The 13,047-nt window shown below is 41.6% G+C and overlaps 1 protein-coding gene and 1 non-coding gene across 2 annotated transcripts in view; one reads left to right on the forward strand and one right to left on the reverse strand.

The window, feature by feature from the left end:
* Positions 1 to 13,047, reverse strand: part of BRPF3 (bromodomain and PHD finger containing 3) — a 91,692-nt gene that overhangs the window by 21,546 nt on the left and 57,099 nt on the right. Inside the window, exon 14 of the transcript XR_012478460.1 lies at positions 812 to 915. The gene's annotated coding sequence lies outside the window, so the exon portion shown is untranslated. The remainder of the gene's footprint in view (positions 1 to 811; positions 916 to 13,047) is intronic.
* Positions 2,249 to 2,355, forward strand: LOC141490384 (U6 spliceosomal RNA). Its single transcript, XR_012469210.1, has one exon. It is a non-coding gene; the product is annotated as a U6 spliceosomal RNA (small nuclear RNA).

A 13,047-nucleotide genomic window follows, 5' to 3' on the forward strand; every position in this document is an offset into this window, starting at 1 on the left:
AGCCACTGCGCCACCTAGCCACCCCGAACAAGTTTGTTTACCTTGGCAGTGTCCTTTCTGAGGAGGTACAATTGACAATGAAGTTGACACATGCATTGCCAGAACTCGCTCAGTATTTGGGAGGCTCCAGAAGAAAGTACGGGAAATAAGAGGTATTAAACTGACTGCCAATCTGAAAATCTACAGAGCGATTTTGTTGACCTCATTGCTATATGTCTGTGAAATCAGGACAGTCTACCAGGGCTATGCCAGGAAATTGAATTGCTTCCATTTAAATTGTCTTAGGAAAATTCTGAAGATCACCTGACAGGAGAAGACACTGAGGTCCTTTTTTGAGTTAAACTGCCTAGCATTCCAACATTCCTTCAGAGACTGCAACTATGATGGGCTGAACGCATTGTTAAAATGCCAGATATATGCTTGTCAATAAAACTATTTTTTGGAGAACTCACACAGGGCAAGTGCTCACAAGGGGGTCAAAAGAAGCAGTACAGAGACACCCTGAGGGTCTCAATGAAGAACTTTAGAATTATACAACATGGAAGACACTGGCACAGGATCGCCCAGCATTTTGTGCACTCTTCAGTGAAGGTGCTGCACTCTATGAGAAAGGCAGAATTGAAGTACTTCAAAGGAAAGCTTAGAGTACCCATCCCAGCTGTTCACATGGACTATTTGTGCCCAACCTGTGGTATAGCATTCCGAGCTCATATTGATTGGTCTGATCTACCACAGTCGGACACACTGTAATTTGTCTCAAACATAGTGATGTCATTTTGTTTTTCTTCAGTAATAAAGAACAAGAACCAACCAGTGTTGAGTTGGTAGGGGATGGTTAGCTGCTCCAGGGCAAGGAGGCCCCAGACACTGAAGGAAGTTCCAGGTGAAGCCAGTCACAGATCATGGTTTTGAAGTCTATTGGAAGAAAAATGAAACAGAGAGAGTGACAGAAAGACAAGAGATTGTGATTAGAGATACATGATGCTGAAACAACTGATTTAAAAATTAAAAAAACTTAAAACAGTCATCATCTTCCATCTTCATCAGCAGTCTTAACAGAAGGGGGTCATGGTAGGGAGGGCCAAGGGTTTGGGACCAACTAGTCAGAGCTGGAAGATGGATCATATCCCACCCTCCCCACAATAGCCAACATCATCCCCTTCCCATTTCTGGCCTCCTAAGGTTGTTCTCTGCTGTGTTCCTCTTAGGGTTGTAATTATCTAACTAGACATTCAAAACACCCAAGAAAGTAATTATCACTTCCTCCACCATCCAGCATCTACACACTCTTTTTATCATTCTCTCATCCTAATTTGGGACTCAGAACTATCCTGAGAGGTAATCAGGGCAAGGAATATTATTCCCATTTTACAGATGTGGAAACTGAGACTTAGAAATGATCTGTCTGTACCACAGCTGATTCATGAACCAAAATCTTCTGACTCCCAAATCATCCCTCTTACCAATATCACTATGTTTATTTTTTTCTTCCCCTAGTCAGTCTATAAAAATTGATAAAAGTACCAACTATATGATAGACACCAGAGTGTTAAGCACTGGAGAAACAACAAGAGACACATTCCCTGACCTCAAGGAAGTTACAGTCTAATAGGAAGACAACAGGCAAACAAACATGTGAAAATAAGCCTTATATAGGTCAAGTAGGAAATCATTAATAGAAGCAAGACACCGGAACTCTGAGGGGTTGGGAAAGTCTTTATCTAAAAGATGAGATTTTAGTTGATGGAAATCAGTTGTCACATTGGAAGATGAAGATTGTTCCAAGCATGGGGGACAACCAGAGAAAAATGCTAAGACCTGAGAGATGAAGTGTCTTGTTCACAAAATACTTAGGAAGCCATTGTCATTGGATGGAAGAGTACATGATGGAGAATAAGATATAAAAAGACTGGAAAGTTAGGAGGGGGCTAGGTTAGTAAGGACTTTGTCCAACAGATGATTTTTCTATTTGATAATGGAGATTCCACAAAATTGAGCAGTTTCCCACAGTCTGTCCTAGACTTCAAAGTCAATTTCTTCTGGGAAATCCTTAAAATAATTCTGGCCTGCTTTGTGCCAGGAAATCAGAACTTTTTTGGTACCATCTGAGATTATATGAGAATTTATGTTCCAACTGAGCTTTTTTGCCCTCCCCAGCTGGGAAGCTGATGCTTGCTCCAAAGTTGTTTCTACTTTTAGTAAATTTCAGGCAGGAAGAAGAAGGTCTGCATTGGGAAGTGCCTTCATTGTGCTCACTTCAGCAGCACATATAATAAAATTGGAGTGATACAGAGAAGATTAGCATGGTCCCTGCACAAGGATGACACACAAATTTGTGAAGGGAAGTGCCTTCATTGACAGCTAGCATTCATGAGAGAAAATTAACCTCCTTTCTTGATAGTTCTAGTGCCCCCTCCTAGGAGATGGCTTTTCTGATTCAATTTTTGTTAGTTCTTTACCCATCCCTACCTGTCCATTGAAAATACTTTCATATTTCCTTTTGACTCATTTTAATAGTCATAACTTTAAATCCAAATCAATATTTTTATATTCTTCTCACAGAATACTTATGTTCAAACTAGTAAGGATAGTACAAAAAATAAAGATGATATCATCTCATACCTCAATTAGTAAGAATATATTAAGTGCCTACTATGTGTCAGCCAGGAGCAGCTAAGTGGCACAGTAGGGAGAACACTGGGTCTGGAGTCAGGAAGACGTCTCTTCATGAGTTCGTATCCAACCTCAAACACTTACTAGCTATATGAGCCTGGGCAAGTCATTTCTTTGCCTCAGTTTCCTCATATCTAAAATGAACTGGGGGGCGGAGCCAAGATGGCGACAAGAAGGGATAGAATCTTAGGAGCTCTCTGATAAAAACTCATAAACTAAGGACTCTAACAGGGACCCAGTGAGGCAGTTCTCCTACTCAAGGTAACCTGGAAAAGAGCAGAAAGGCTCTGCTCCCCGAGGTTGGAGGAGTGGCCGGCCAGAGGGGTGGCCCGCCAGAGCCAAAGAACTTCAGACTCCCGGAGGCAGCCCCAGGGCACTGGGAGCTGCGGCTCACAGCAGCGGGGGCGTCTCCTGAGCTGCACCCCAGGGAGCACTGGCACAAAGTGGGGGAACAGAGGGGGACCTCTGCCAGAGCGAGCATGTGGAGCCCAGCCCTCAGGGCACACAGCCAGCAGCTTGGTCTTTCTGCAGCCCAAATCCAGGAAACAGAAGTAGGCAGAGCCGGTAAGCAGGAGCCCCCAGGGCATGAGCCCATTGAGCTGAGGGAGGGGAGTGAAGAGAGGGAGACTGCAGAGCTCTGTCCTCTGCCCCTGGAACAGGATACTGGGGCTCTGACCACATTCAGATCCTGATCCCAGTCTAGGCCCCCCCATAGAACAACAGGGCCCCCCACCTCGGTCCCGTGACAGAGGGGGGCGTTTATGTCCATTCACAGAGCAGGAGGGAGGACAAAACCTCACACACTGAGACCCTTGTGGGAGTGTCCCAAAAGCTCAGGAAGCACCCCCCAAAAAAACAGGCTTAGTCTGGGAAAATGAACAAGCAAAGAAATAAGAGGAAGACCATTGAGAAATATTTTGCATATGAGCCCAAGAAGGATCAAAATACTCAGTCTGAAGATGAGGAAGCACAAGCTCCTGCATCTAAAGACTCCAAGAAAAACAGAAATTGGGCTCAGGTTATGATAGAGCTCAAAAAAGACTTTGAAAATCAAATGAGGGAGTTGGAAGAAAAACTGGGAAAAGAAAGGAGAGAGATGCAGGAAAAACATGAAAATGAAGTCAGCAGCTTAGTCAAGGAAATCCCCCAAAAATGCTGAAGAAAATAGAATGCTAAAAAACAGCTTAGGTCAAATGGATAAAACAGTTCAAAAAGTTATTGAGGAGAAGAATGCTTTAAAAAGCAAAATTGGCCAGATGGAAAAAGAGATAAGAAAACTCTGAGGAGAATAAATCCTTCAGACAAAGAATAGAATTCAGGGAGATTGATGAATTTAAAAGAAATCGGGAATCAATACTTCAAAACCAAAAAAATGAAAAATTAGAAGAAAAAACAACTGATATGGAAAACAGACTTAGGAAAGATAATTTGAAAATTATTGGAATACCTGAAAGTCATGATCAGGAAAAGAGCCTTGACATCATTTTCAAAGAATGACTACAGGAAAATTTCCCTGATATTCTAGAAGCAGAGGGCAAAATAGAAATGGAGAGAATCCACCGATCCCCCCCGAGAAAGAGATCCCAAAAAACCAACCCCTAGGAATATTATAGTCAAGTTCCAGAACTCCCAAGTCAAAGAGAAAATATTACAAGCAGCCAGAAGGACACAGTTCAAATATCATGGAGCTGCAGTCAGGATCACACAGGACTTAGCAGCAACTACATTGGAAACTCTAGGGCTTGGAATATAATATACTGGAAGGCAAAAGAGCTTAGAATGCAGCCAAGAATGAACTACCCAGCAAGGCTGAATGTCCTCTTCCAGGGAAAAAGATGGACTTTCAATGAACCAGGGCAATTTCAAATGTTCCTGTTGGAATGGCCAGAGCTGAACAGAAGGTTTGATCTTCAGATACAGGACTCAGGTGAAGCATGGAGATTGGAGGAGAGGGGGGAAATATGAGGGACTTAATGAGAATGAACTGCATGTATAGAAAAATGATACTGATAATATTCATATGAACCATCTCAGTTAATAGAGCAGGTAAAGGGAGCTTTTATAGTTGAAGCACAGGAGAAAGCTGAATTTGAAGATAAAATATGGTATAAAATGGAGTCAATAGGAAAAAAAGGGAAATGGAAAGGGAGAAAGAAAAAGGAGAGGGCGAATAGTCCAAGATATTTCACATAATAAGATTTTTTTTATTACAATGAGCTATTGCAATGATATGGAAGGGGGGAGGCAAGGGGGAATGAGGGAACCTTTGCTCTCATCAGAGATGGCTAGGAGAGGAAACAGCAAATATACTCAATGGGGTATAGACATCTGGAATAAGAAGGAGGGGGGAGCAGGGGGAAGGGGGTGGGGATGTGAATAAAGGAGGAGAGGATGGACCATGGGAGGGACAGTGTTCAGATATAACACATTTGCTTTTTTACTTCATGCAAGGGGCTGGGATTGGAAGGCCTGCCCAGGACCATAGGGCCCGGTGGATTCTAGGCCTAAGGGGTGGTAGGGGGGCTCAGGGCTTCTTGGCCCCAGGACCAGGGATCTGTCTGCTGCACCACTCAGCGACCCTACAGCAGAGTCAGAGTGAAAGGAGAGAGAAAATATAGTACACGGTAGTGGAGAAATAAGAAAGGAGGGAGTTGCGATCAGCAATGGCAATGCTGGAAATATATGGAAGTAACTTTTGTGATGGACTTATCATAAAGAATGTGATCCACTCACGACAGAGTTGATGGTGTTGGAACAAAGACTGAAGCACATTTTTTGTTATTATTATTTGGGGGAGGGTGCAGGGCAAGTGGGGCTGGGTGGCCTGCCTGGAGTCACATAGCAGAATGATCTTTGGGTGTCTGAAGCCGGATTCGGACCCAGGTGCTCCTGGCTCAAGGGCCAATGCTCTGTCTGCCACCCAGCCACCCCTACTATTGTTACTATTTTATTTTATTTTGGGTCTTTTTTTTTTCTTTCTTCATTTTGGTTTTTGCAGGGCAGTGGGGATCGGGTGGCTTGCATGTCACATGGCTGCCTGGGGCCGCATAGCAGGGTGATCTTTGGGTGTCTGGGGCCGGATTTGGACCCAGGTGCTCCTGGCACAAGGGCCAATGCTCTGTCTGCCACCCAGCTACCCCTACTATCATTACTATTTTATTTTATTTTGGGTCTTTTTTTTTTTCCTTTTTAGTTTTTGCAGGCAGTGGGGATTGGGTGGCTTGCATGTCACATGGCTGGGTGATGGTTGGGTTTACGAGGCTGGATATGGACTCGGGTGCTCATGGCTCCAGGGCTGGTGCTTTGTCCATTGTGCCACCTGGCCATACCTACAATTATTACTATTATTTTTTCTAATTTTAATTTTTTTTCTCTCCCCTTTACTGTTTTGCCCAAGCAAGTCTATCTATATTCATGGGGGGAGGAGTATTTTGTTTACTTGTATACTTACTTTGTATACTTACAAGTATATTTTATTAATGTAAAAAAAAATTTGTGTGAAATGAGAATAAAAAAACATTAAAAAAATTAAAAATTAAAAAAAAATAAAATGAACTGGAGAAGGAAATGGCAAATTACTCCAGTGATTTGAAAGCTCTTAAATAGGACCACAAAAAGGAAGGCACAACTGAAAAAATTCAACAATAAAATGTGATATACTGTAACAAAATTTATAGGTAGTACTTATATAGCACTTGAAGGTTTGCAAATATTATCACATTTTAGTTTCACAACAACCCTGGGAGATAGGTGTTATTATTTATTCCCATTTTACAGATGTTTCTCAAAGTAGAAGGTTAGAATAGCGAAATTTTCTCTTTTGAAACTCTAGGATTAGTCTGTGATTTTTTTGAAAAGAAGTCACCACTTCAGTAGGATTTGGATTGTAGGTCTTAAGATGAAGGGAACCTTTAGAAATCTTCATCGCCCTTCTGGCTGAGCTTCTGACTTTAAAACCTTTCCACAGTGGTCTCACCCTGGAAACTCCCTCAGCTCCTGGGGCTTCCTCATCCTGGAAAATCCCTCTCCCATACTAGTCCCCTTCCCCTCTCCCCCTGGTGAGTTCCTCCATTTGGGGGAGAAGTTGAGGATGATCAACCTTCATTCTTTTTCTGAATGTGCTTCTGACATTCTGGACTTCAATATCCCTCTTCCACATCCTTCAGTGCAGATACTTTCTTTTCCCTCTACCCCATCCCCATCTTTGTCCTGTCCTTCACCTTTTATATGTATTGTCTTCCCTAAGTAGAATGTCCTCAAGGACAGGGACTATTTTTCTTTTTTCCTGCATTTTTATTTATTGCTTTAGCATTTAGTACCAATAATTATCTAATAAATTCTTATTATCTTCTCATATAATCTGCTCATTTTGTAGAGGAGCATACTACAAAACTTGTCTAATCAAAAACATTAGCCTCCATGAGAACATGACCTGAAATTCCCAGAATTAGAATCACCCTCCAGTTGAACAAAAGTGGAGGCATTATTTCCAGAAGACCCCTGTGAAAATGCAACTTTTCATGTTAACCATCTATCTGGATTAACATTCACTGCCCTACTACATGGGTGTTGTATCCAGTTCGACATCAAAGCTTCCAAGGAACAAGGAACAAGAGATCTTCAGAACCCAGTGAAATGGAAAAAGAGAAGAGAATTCATCTATGAGCAAGGTTATGTTTGTATGTGAAGCTCAGTAGGAATCCCAGGGACCAAGGTTGTATTGGATTAAGTATATCCTGAGGTTTTGGGAGAAATATTTGTATTTTTGTTTTTGTTATATTTTTGCATAAATATCCCTTTTTAAGAGTTAATTGATGTTTAAGAGTTAAATGGAAAGTAAGAGTTAAATGGAAGAGTAACTGGTCAGTTACTAGCAACTAATGGTGAGAGGAAAAATTATAGAAGTCTTAAGCTAATGGCATTGGAGAGACACTCCAACCCAGAACCCTGTGGGAAATATCTACCTCTGAGAAAGTGGGCCAGAACATACAAGCTGCAATACCAACACAGGTCAAACAGTAAAACATTTGTTAAGTTTAAGTGCCTCCTATATGTCCTTGTCCTCAAAAAGTCTATAATCTAATAGGAAAGACAAGATGTAAATGAGCCTAGATAAAACTAGCTATGTACAGAATATATGGGAAATAATTAACAGAGGGAAAGCACTGAAATTAAAAAGGTTTCAGGAAGGGTTCCTATAGAAGGTGGGATTTTAAGTGGGAATTAAAGGAAGCCAGTAGTCAGAATGAAGGAGAGAGGCAAGGAGGAAAGTCAGAGAAAATGACCAGAGCTGAGAGATGGAATGTGTTGTTTTTGGAATAGCCAAGTCAGTGTCACTGGTAGAAGAGTGATGAGCAATACTGGGGAGCACGTTGTAAGAGCACTAGAAAGGTAGGTGGGGGCAGCTTATGAAAGGCTTAAAATATCCAGCAGTCCTGGAGTATTAGATCCTGGAGACAATTAGATACAACAGTATTAGATCCTGGAGACAATATTGGAATTTATTCCATTGTAGGGGAGGGGAGGAAAAGATTTGAGAAGATTGGATCTGTGGTTTAGGAAAATCACTCTATAACATAATAATCGTTAATAAAGGCATTATTAGCAAGGCAAAATCATCTATCTCAACTTACAAACATTAGTAATAGCTCAATATTTTGGCTCTGGAATAAAACTCAATATGAAATCAAAGGGAAAAGGTCATTACCAACCAGAGGGATCAGGGAAGGCTTTGGAGACAACAAACATGTCATGTGAGTTGGGTTTTAAGGGACATGGAAAATCAACATGTAACAAGAGGGAGGGAGACTATTCCAGGCATTAGAAACAGACTGAGCAAAGGCACAGAGGCAAGAGGAACAGGAAAAGAAAAGACAGAAAAGTATTAAAAAGAAAAGAGAGTAGGGATAAGTTTAAGGGGGAAAAGAGTTGGGAGGGCAGCCCTAGGGATCAGGGGAAGGGAACTGGGAAATAAGGAAATAAGGAAGGGTGAGGCTAGTTGGCCCAGAGCCCAGGTCCAGTTTACCACACTTGACAAGTTCCTTTATTCATACATTATCAAGTTCTTGAGGTTAAGAGATAAGAGTCCAGATTACAGGAAGAAGATAGGTCCTGTACTCCCCACTCTGGGGCAACAGAATGCTCTCTGGCACTGTAGGCACAGCAGGAAAAATTATATAAAAAAATAATCTCACTATTAATTATGGGTAGGGAGTAAGGAAACTGACTGAAAGGATTAGGAATAAGGAGTTTGCAAGTGCCCTCTTTATGCATAAATAGCTTGGGTTCATTGGGAAATCAAATTCTCAAACCAAGTCTCTAGCAAGGCAGTCTTGGAAAAACCAGTTATTCCTCATCCCATGTGACAGAGATAGGAATCTACCTCATGTCTCCTAAAGCACTAAATAGTTGCTCAATATTTTCCTGATTCAGAATTCCCTTTGCTTCTACAAACATTTGGCAGCCCTGGTTCCTCCCCTATCACTTTCCCTGTCCAGTTTTTCATTCACAGTGAGATATCTCAGATCCTCCTGCCCATTATGGAACAAAGTTCTTTGAATCAGAGAGTCTTGGGAAGCTGGGATTTGTTGTTCAGGTTGGCCAAAATCAAGAAACAAGACCAAACAAGCCAAAAACAGTAAAGGCATAATTTAACTGGACATCGAATAAAGGAAGTCTAGGACTAACTCATCAGGTTGTTTATATGCAGCAATGCTGATCCAGGCAGAAATATGATGTTTGATGCCTTCTGAGCTCTGTCCTTTTTCTATGTCCTAGAATCAGGAAATATACTACTGTATGTCAAAAATGAAAGAGGGCTTCATGGCCCTGGAGACAGAAGAATTTGAATTCAAATCTTACCTACTGTGTGACCCTGAAAAAGTTACTTAACCTTGATTGTCTTGAAAAAAATAAAAAGAAGAAAATTTGGTAATCTGACATGGTCCTATTGTACAGAGAAGAGAATTAAGACTCATAGAGGGGAAATGACCTTCCAAAGGTTGCATGGCCTCTTAGGAGAGCTACAAGTAGTATCCTGTCTCCAAAGTACATTTTTCTTTTATTATTCCATAATTATTCCCCTTTTCTTCTTTTCTTCTTTACTTTTCTGAACCTTTGTTGTCTCTGTATCCCTTTCAGGATTGGGAAAGTTGGGGAAGAGATCAGTTTAGAGCTTTTGTGCCATGAATAAGACCTTATAATCTAATTGGAAGTAACCTTAGGAGGTCATTAAATCTAACTCATTCAATTTTATAAAGAAACTGGAAAAAAAGAAAGTGAAATGAGAAAATGACTTATCTAAAGGCACATAGCCAGTTTGGGGCAGAGTTGTAAGTAGCCTGCCTCCCAGTCCATTGTTTTCTTTGTCATACTATAGCACTATTTCTTGCCTTCTTCTCTTTCACTTTGATCATTATGGGGGAAATGGCCAATCCAAACTTCTATGCCAAACAATTCCCAAATGTTGGGAACCAACCATGACTTTTCCTCTCCTCTGGCCCCAAAACATAATCAGACACAAATGGTTTCCTTGTCTTTTCCCATCTGTGCTTGGAATAATGGAAGAAAAGACCTAGGAGCAGAAATAAGAAGTGAAACTGAAAATGAAGACCCAGTTCCCAGGTCCCCTATCAGGCCAACCAAATTCATGAGTACAGGAAATCAGTTCTGACTGGACAAATATAGAAGGGAAAATGGAGACTAGAGGAGAGCAAAACTAAGTCTAATGGAGAGCAGGAACCATACATAGTATTGGTGTTGGAGATTAATCTTACTGTTATTGGTTTTTTGTAGTAATTAGGGTTAAATGACTAGCCCAGAGTCACCCAGTTAGTAAATATCTGAGGTCAAATTTACACTGAGATCCTTCTGACACCAGGACCTGTACTCTATCCACCACACTACCTAGCTGCTCCTAATCTTATTTTATTTTTTGGCTTTTTTTTTTAGGTTTTTGCAAAGCAAATGGGGTTAAGTGGCTTGCCCAAGGCCACACAGGTAATTATTAAGTGTCTGAGACGGAATTTGAACCCAGGTACTCTTGACTCCAGGGCCGGTGCTTTATCCACTGTGCCACCTAGCTGCCCCCCTAATCTTATTGTTTTGAAGAAATTGTATGGGGAAAGGGGAAGGGAATAAGTTCCTATAGGCACATATTATATTCCAGTAGCTCTGCTAAGCCCTTTACAAATATTATCCCATTTCATCTTTACAACCACCTTCCTGAGGGGTAGCTTCTGTGACTAACCCCATTGTACAGGCATTGGATATGGGGGTGGGAGATAGTGAAGATAGTAATCCTTCTAGGTTGTGAGCCTAGGAGACTGAGAAGATGATGTTACCTGCCATAGTAATAGAAGTAGATGGATGGGAGGTTAGTGGGAAAGATAATGAGTTCTCTTTTGGACATGTTGACTGTAAGATGACTACTGGAAATCAAGTTCAAGATGTCTGAAAGGTATCTGGAGAGATGAAATTGGAGGTCAGCAGAGAAGTATAGTTGAGTATCATGAATGTACAGATAATAAAGCCATGAAAACTGATGAGGTCACCAAATGAAATAGTGTAGAGGGAGAGAAGGAGAGGGTCCAGGATAAAGCCCTCAGAGACTCCAGTGGTTAGAGGTGCAATTTGGATGAGGATCCTGCCAAGGAGACTGAAAAAGAATAGTCAGTTAGGTCAGTGGAGAACCAGGAAAGAAAGGTATCTTGAAAACCTAGAGAAGGGAATAGCAAAGAGAAGAGAGTGATCAACAACGTCAAGAAGAAAAAATTGAGAAGAAGCCACTGAATTTGGCAACTAAGAGATCCTTGGTAAATTTGGAGGAAGCAGTTTTAGTGATAGATCAGAAACCAGAAAGCAGGAATGGAAGGTTTGAGAGAGGATTTTTTTTTTAAGAAACCAATGTTGATTTTCCATCCGCATTTTTCCAACACTATTAGAGCATCTGGGTAAAACTTAGTACCACTCTGTGGTAGTTCCTACCCATTCAGTGGCCTGAGCAGTAGGAGCTTGCAGACCAGTCCTCAGTAGCCTGCTGAGCACTCCAATCTTCAGTAGGGAACTGCTGAATGGGCACAGATGGCACCTGGACACCCTCAGACCAATCAGCCACCTCTGGCTGAGCAGCAGTGAATTCTGGGGCAGGTGCAGTCCATTCACCCTGAAATTCCTCCTTTGTCACTGCCTTCTCAGCTGCGGCCTGCTCTTCCTTTTCAATCTCCTCTGGATCTCTGTAGAAGTAAAGATCAGGCATGACCTCCCATGGGTGCTCACGGGAGATTGTACCACGCATAGTCGGGCCAGCATCAACCACATCAGACCCACTGAGTGAGCTCCCTTGTTGAGCAAAGTGGGGAGTCTGTGTTGCACAGTGCAATGGTTGGAAGGTTAACATATGATGCTTCAGTCAAAGGGTTAGTGAAGGTGCCCAGGGTGAAGCGTCCAGCAATAGGTGTGGCGCCAGTGGCAGCAGCAAATTTCAGAACAGCTCTCTGACCAGTGTTCCTGGATGAGATGACACTAACATCAGCTGGATTTTCAATGGCAACAATGGCACAAGATGCCAGCAGAAGCTTTTCCCAAGTTCTCTTCAAATTAATGATATAGATGCCATCACTCTTCCTTTTGTAGATATACTGTTCCATCTGGAAGTCCAAATTGGTGCCACCCAAATGGGTGCCTGCAGCGAGGAATTTGAGGACATCGTCCTTCATCTGCAAGACATCCAGGGCTCTGGACATTGTGAAAGTTTCCCTTGAAAGTTACAACGGAAACCATGAAAAATGCTGTATGGACCCCTCTTCTGGGCAGCACGGAAAGGCGAGAGGATTTTTTAAGGATGGGTAGAGATGGGCATGTGTAGAAGTAGGAAATGAGTCAGTAGAGAAGGGAAATTGAAAATAAGTGATAGAAGGGATAACAGAGGGAACAGTCTACTGAAGGATAGAATTGGTTTACTTGACCAGATAGAGGCATAGGACACTAATTTCCAGTGATTGAATGAAAAAAAAGTGTAAAAGAAGGTGGCTTAGCCCTACCAGATCTAAAATTATATTATAAAGCATCAGTCATCAAAATTGTCTGGTATAGGTTAAGAAATAGAGTGGTGGACCACTGGAATAGACTAGGTACAAAAAAGATAGCAGGAAATGATTATAATAATCTGCTATTTGATAAACCTAGAGTCCAGCTTCTGGGATAAAAACTCTCTCTCCAATAAAAACTGTTGGGAAAATTAGAAGTTAGTATGGCAGAAACTTGGATTAGACGAACATCTCACACCCTATACCAACACAAGATAAAAATAGGTACAGGATTTAGACATAAAAGACAATATTAAAAGTAAACTAGGAGATCAAGGAATAGTTTAAC

Source organism: Macrotis lagotis, chromosome 5 (assembly GCF_037893015.1).
Source record: "Macrotis lagotis isolate mMagLag1 chromosome 5, bilby.v1.9.chrom.fasta, whole genome shotgun sequence".
Taxonomy (NCBI): domain Eukaryota; kingdom Metazoa; phylum Chordata; class Mammalia; order Peramelemorphia; family Peramelidae; genus Macrotis; species Macrotis lagotis.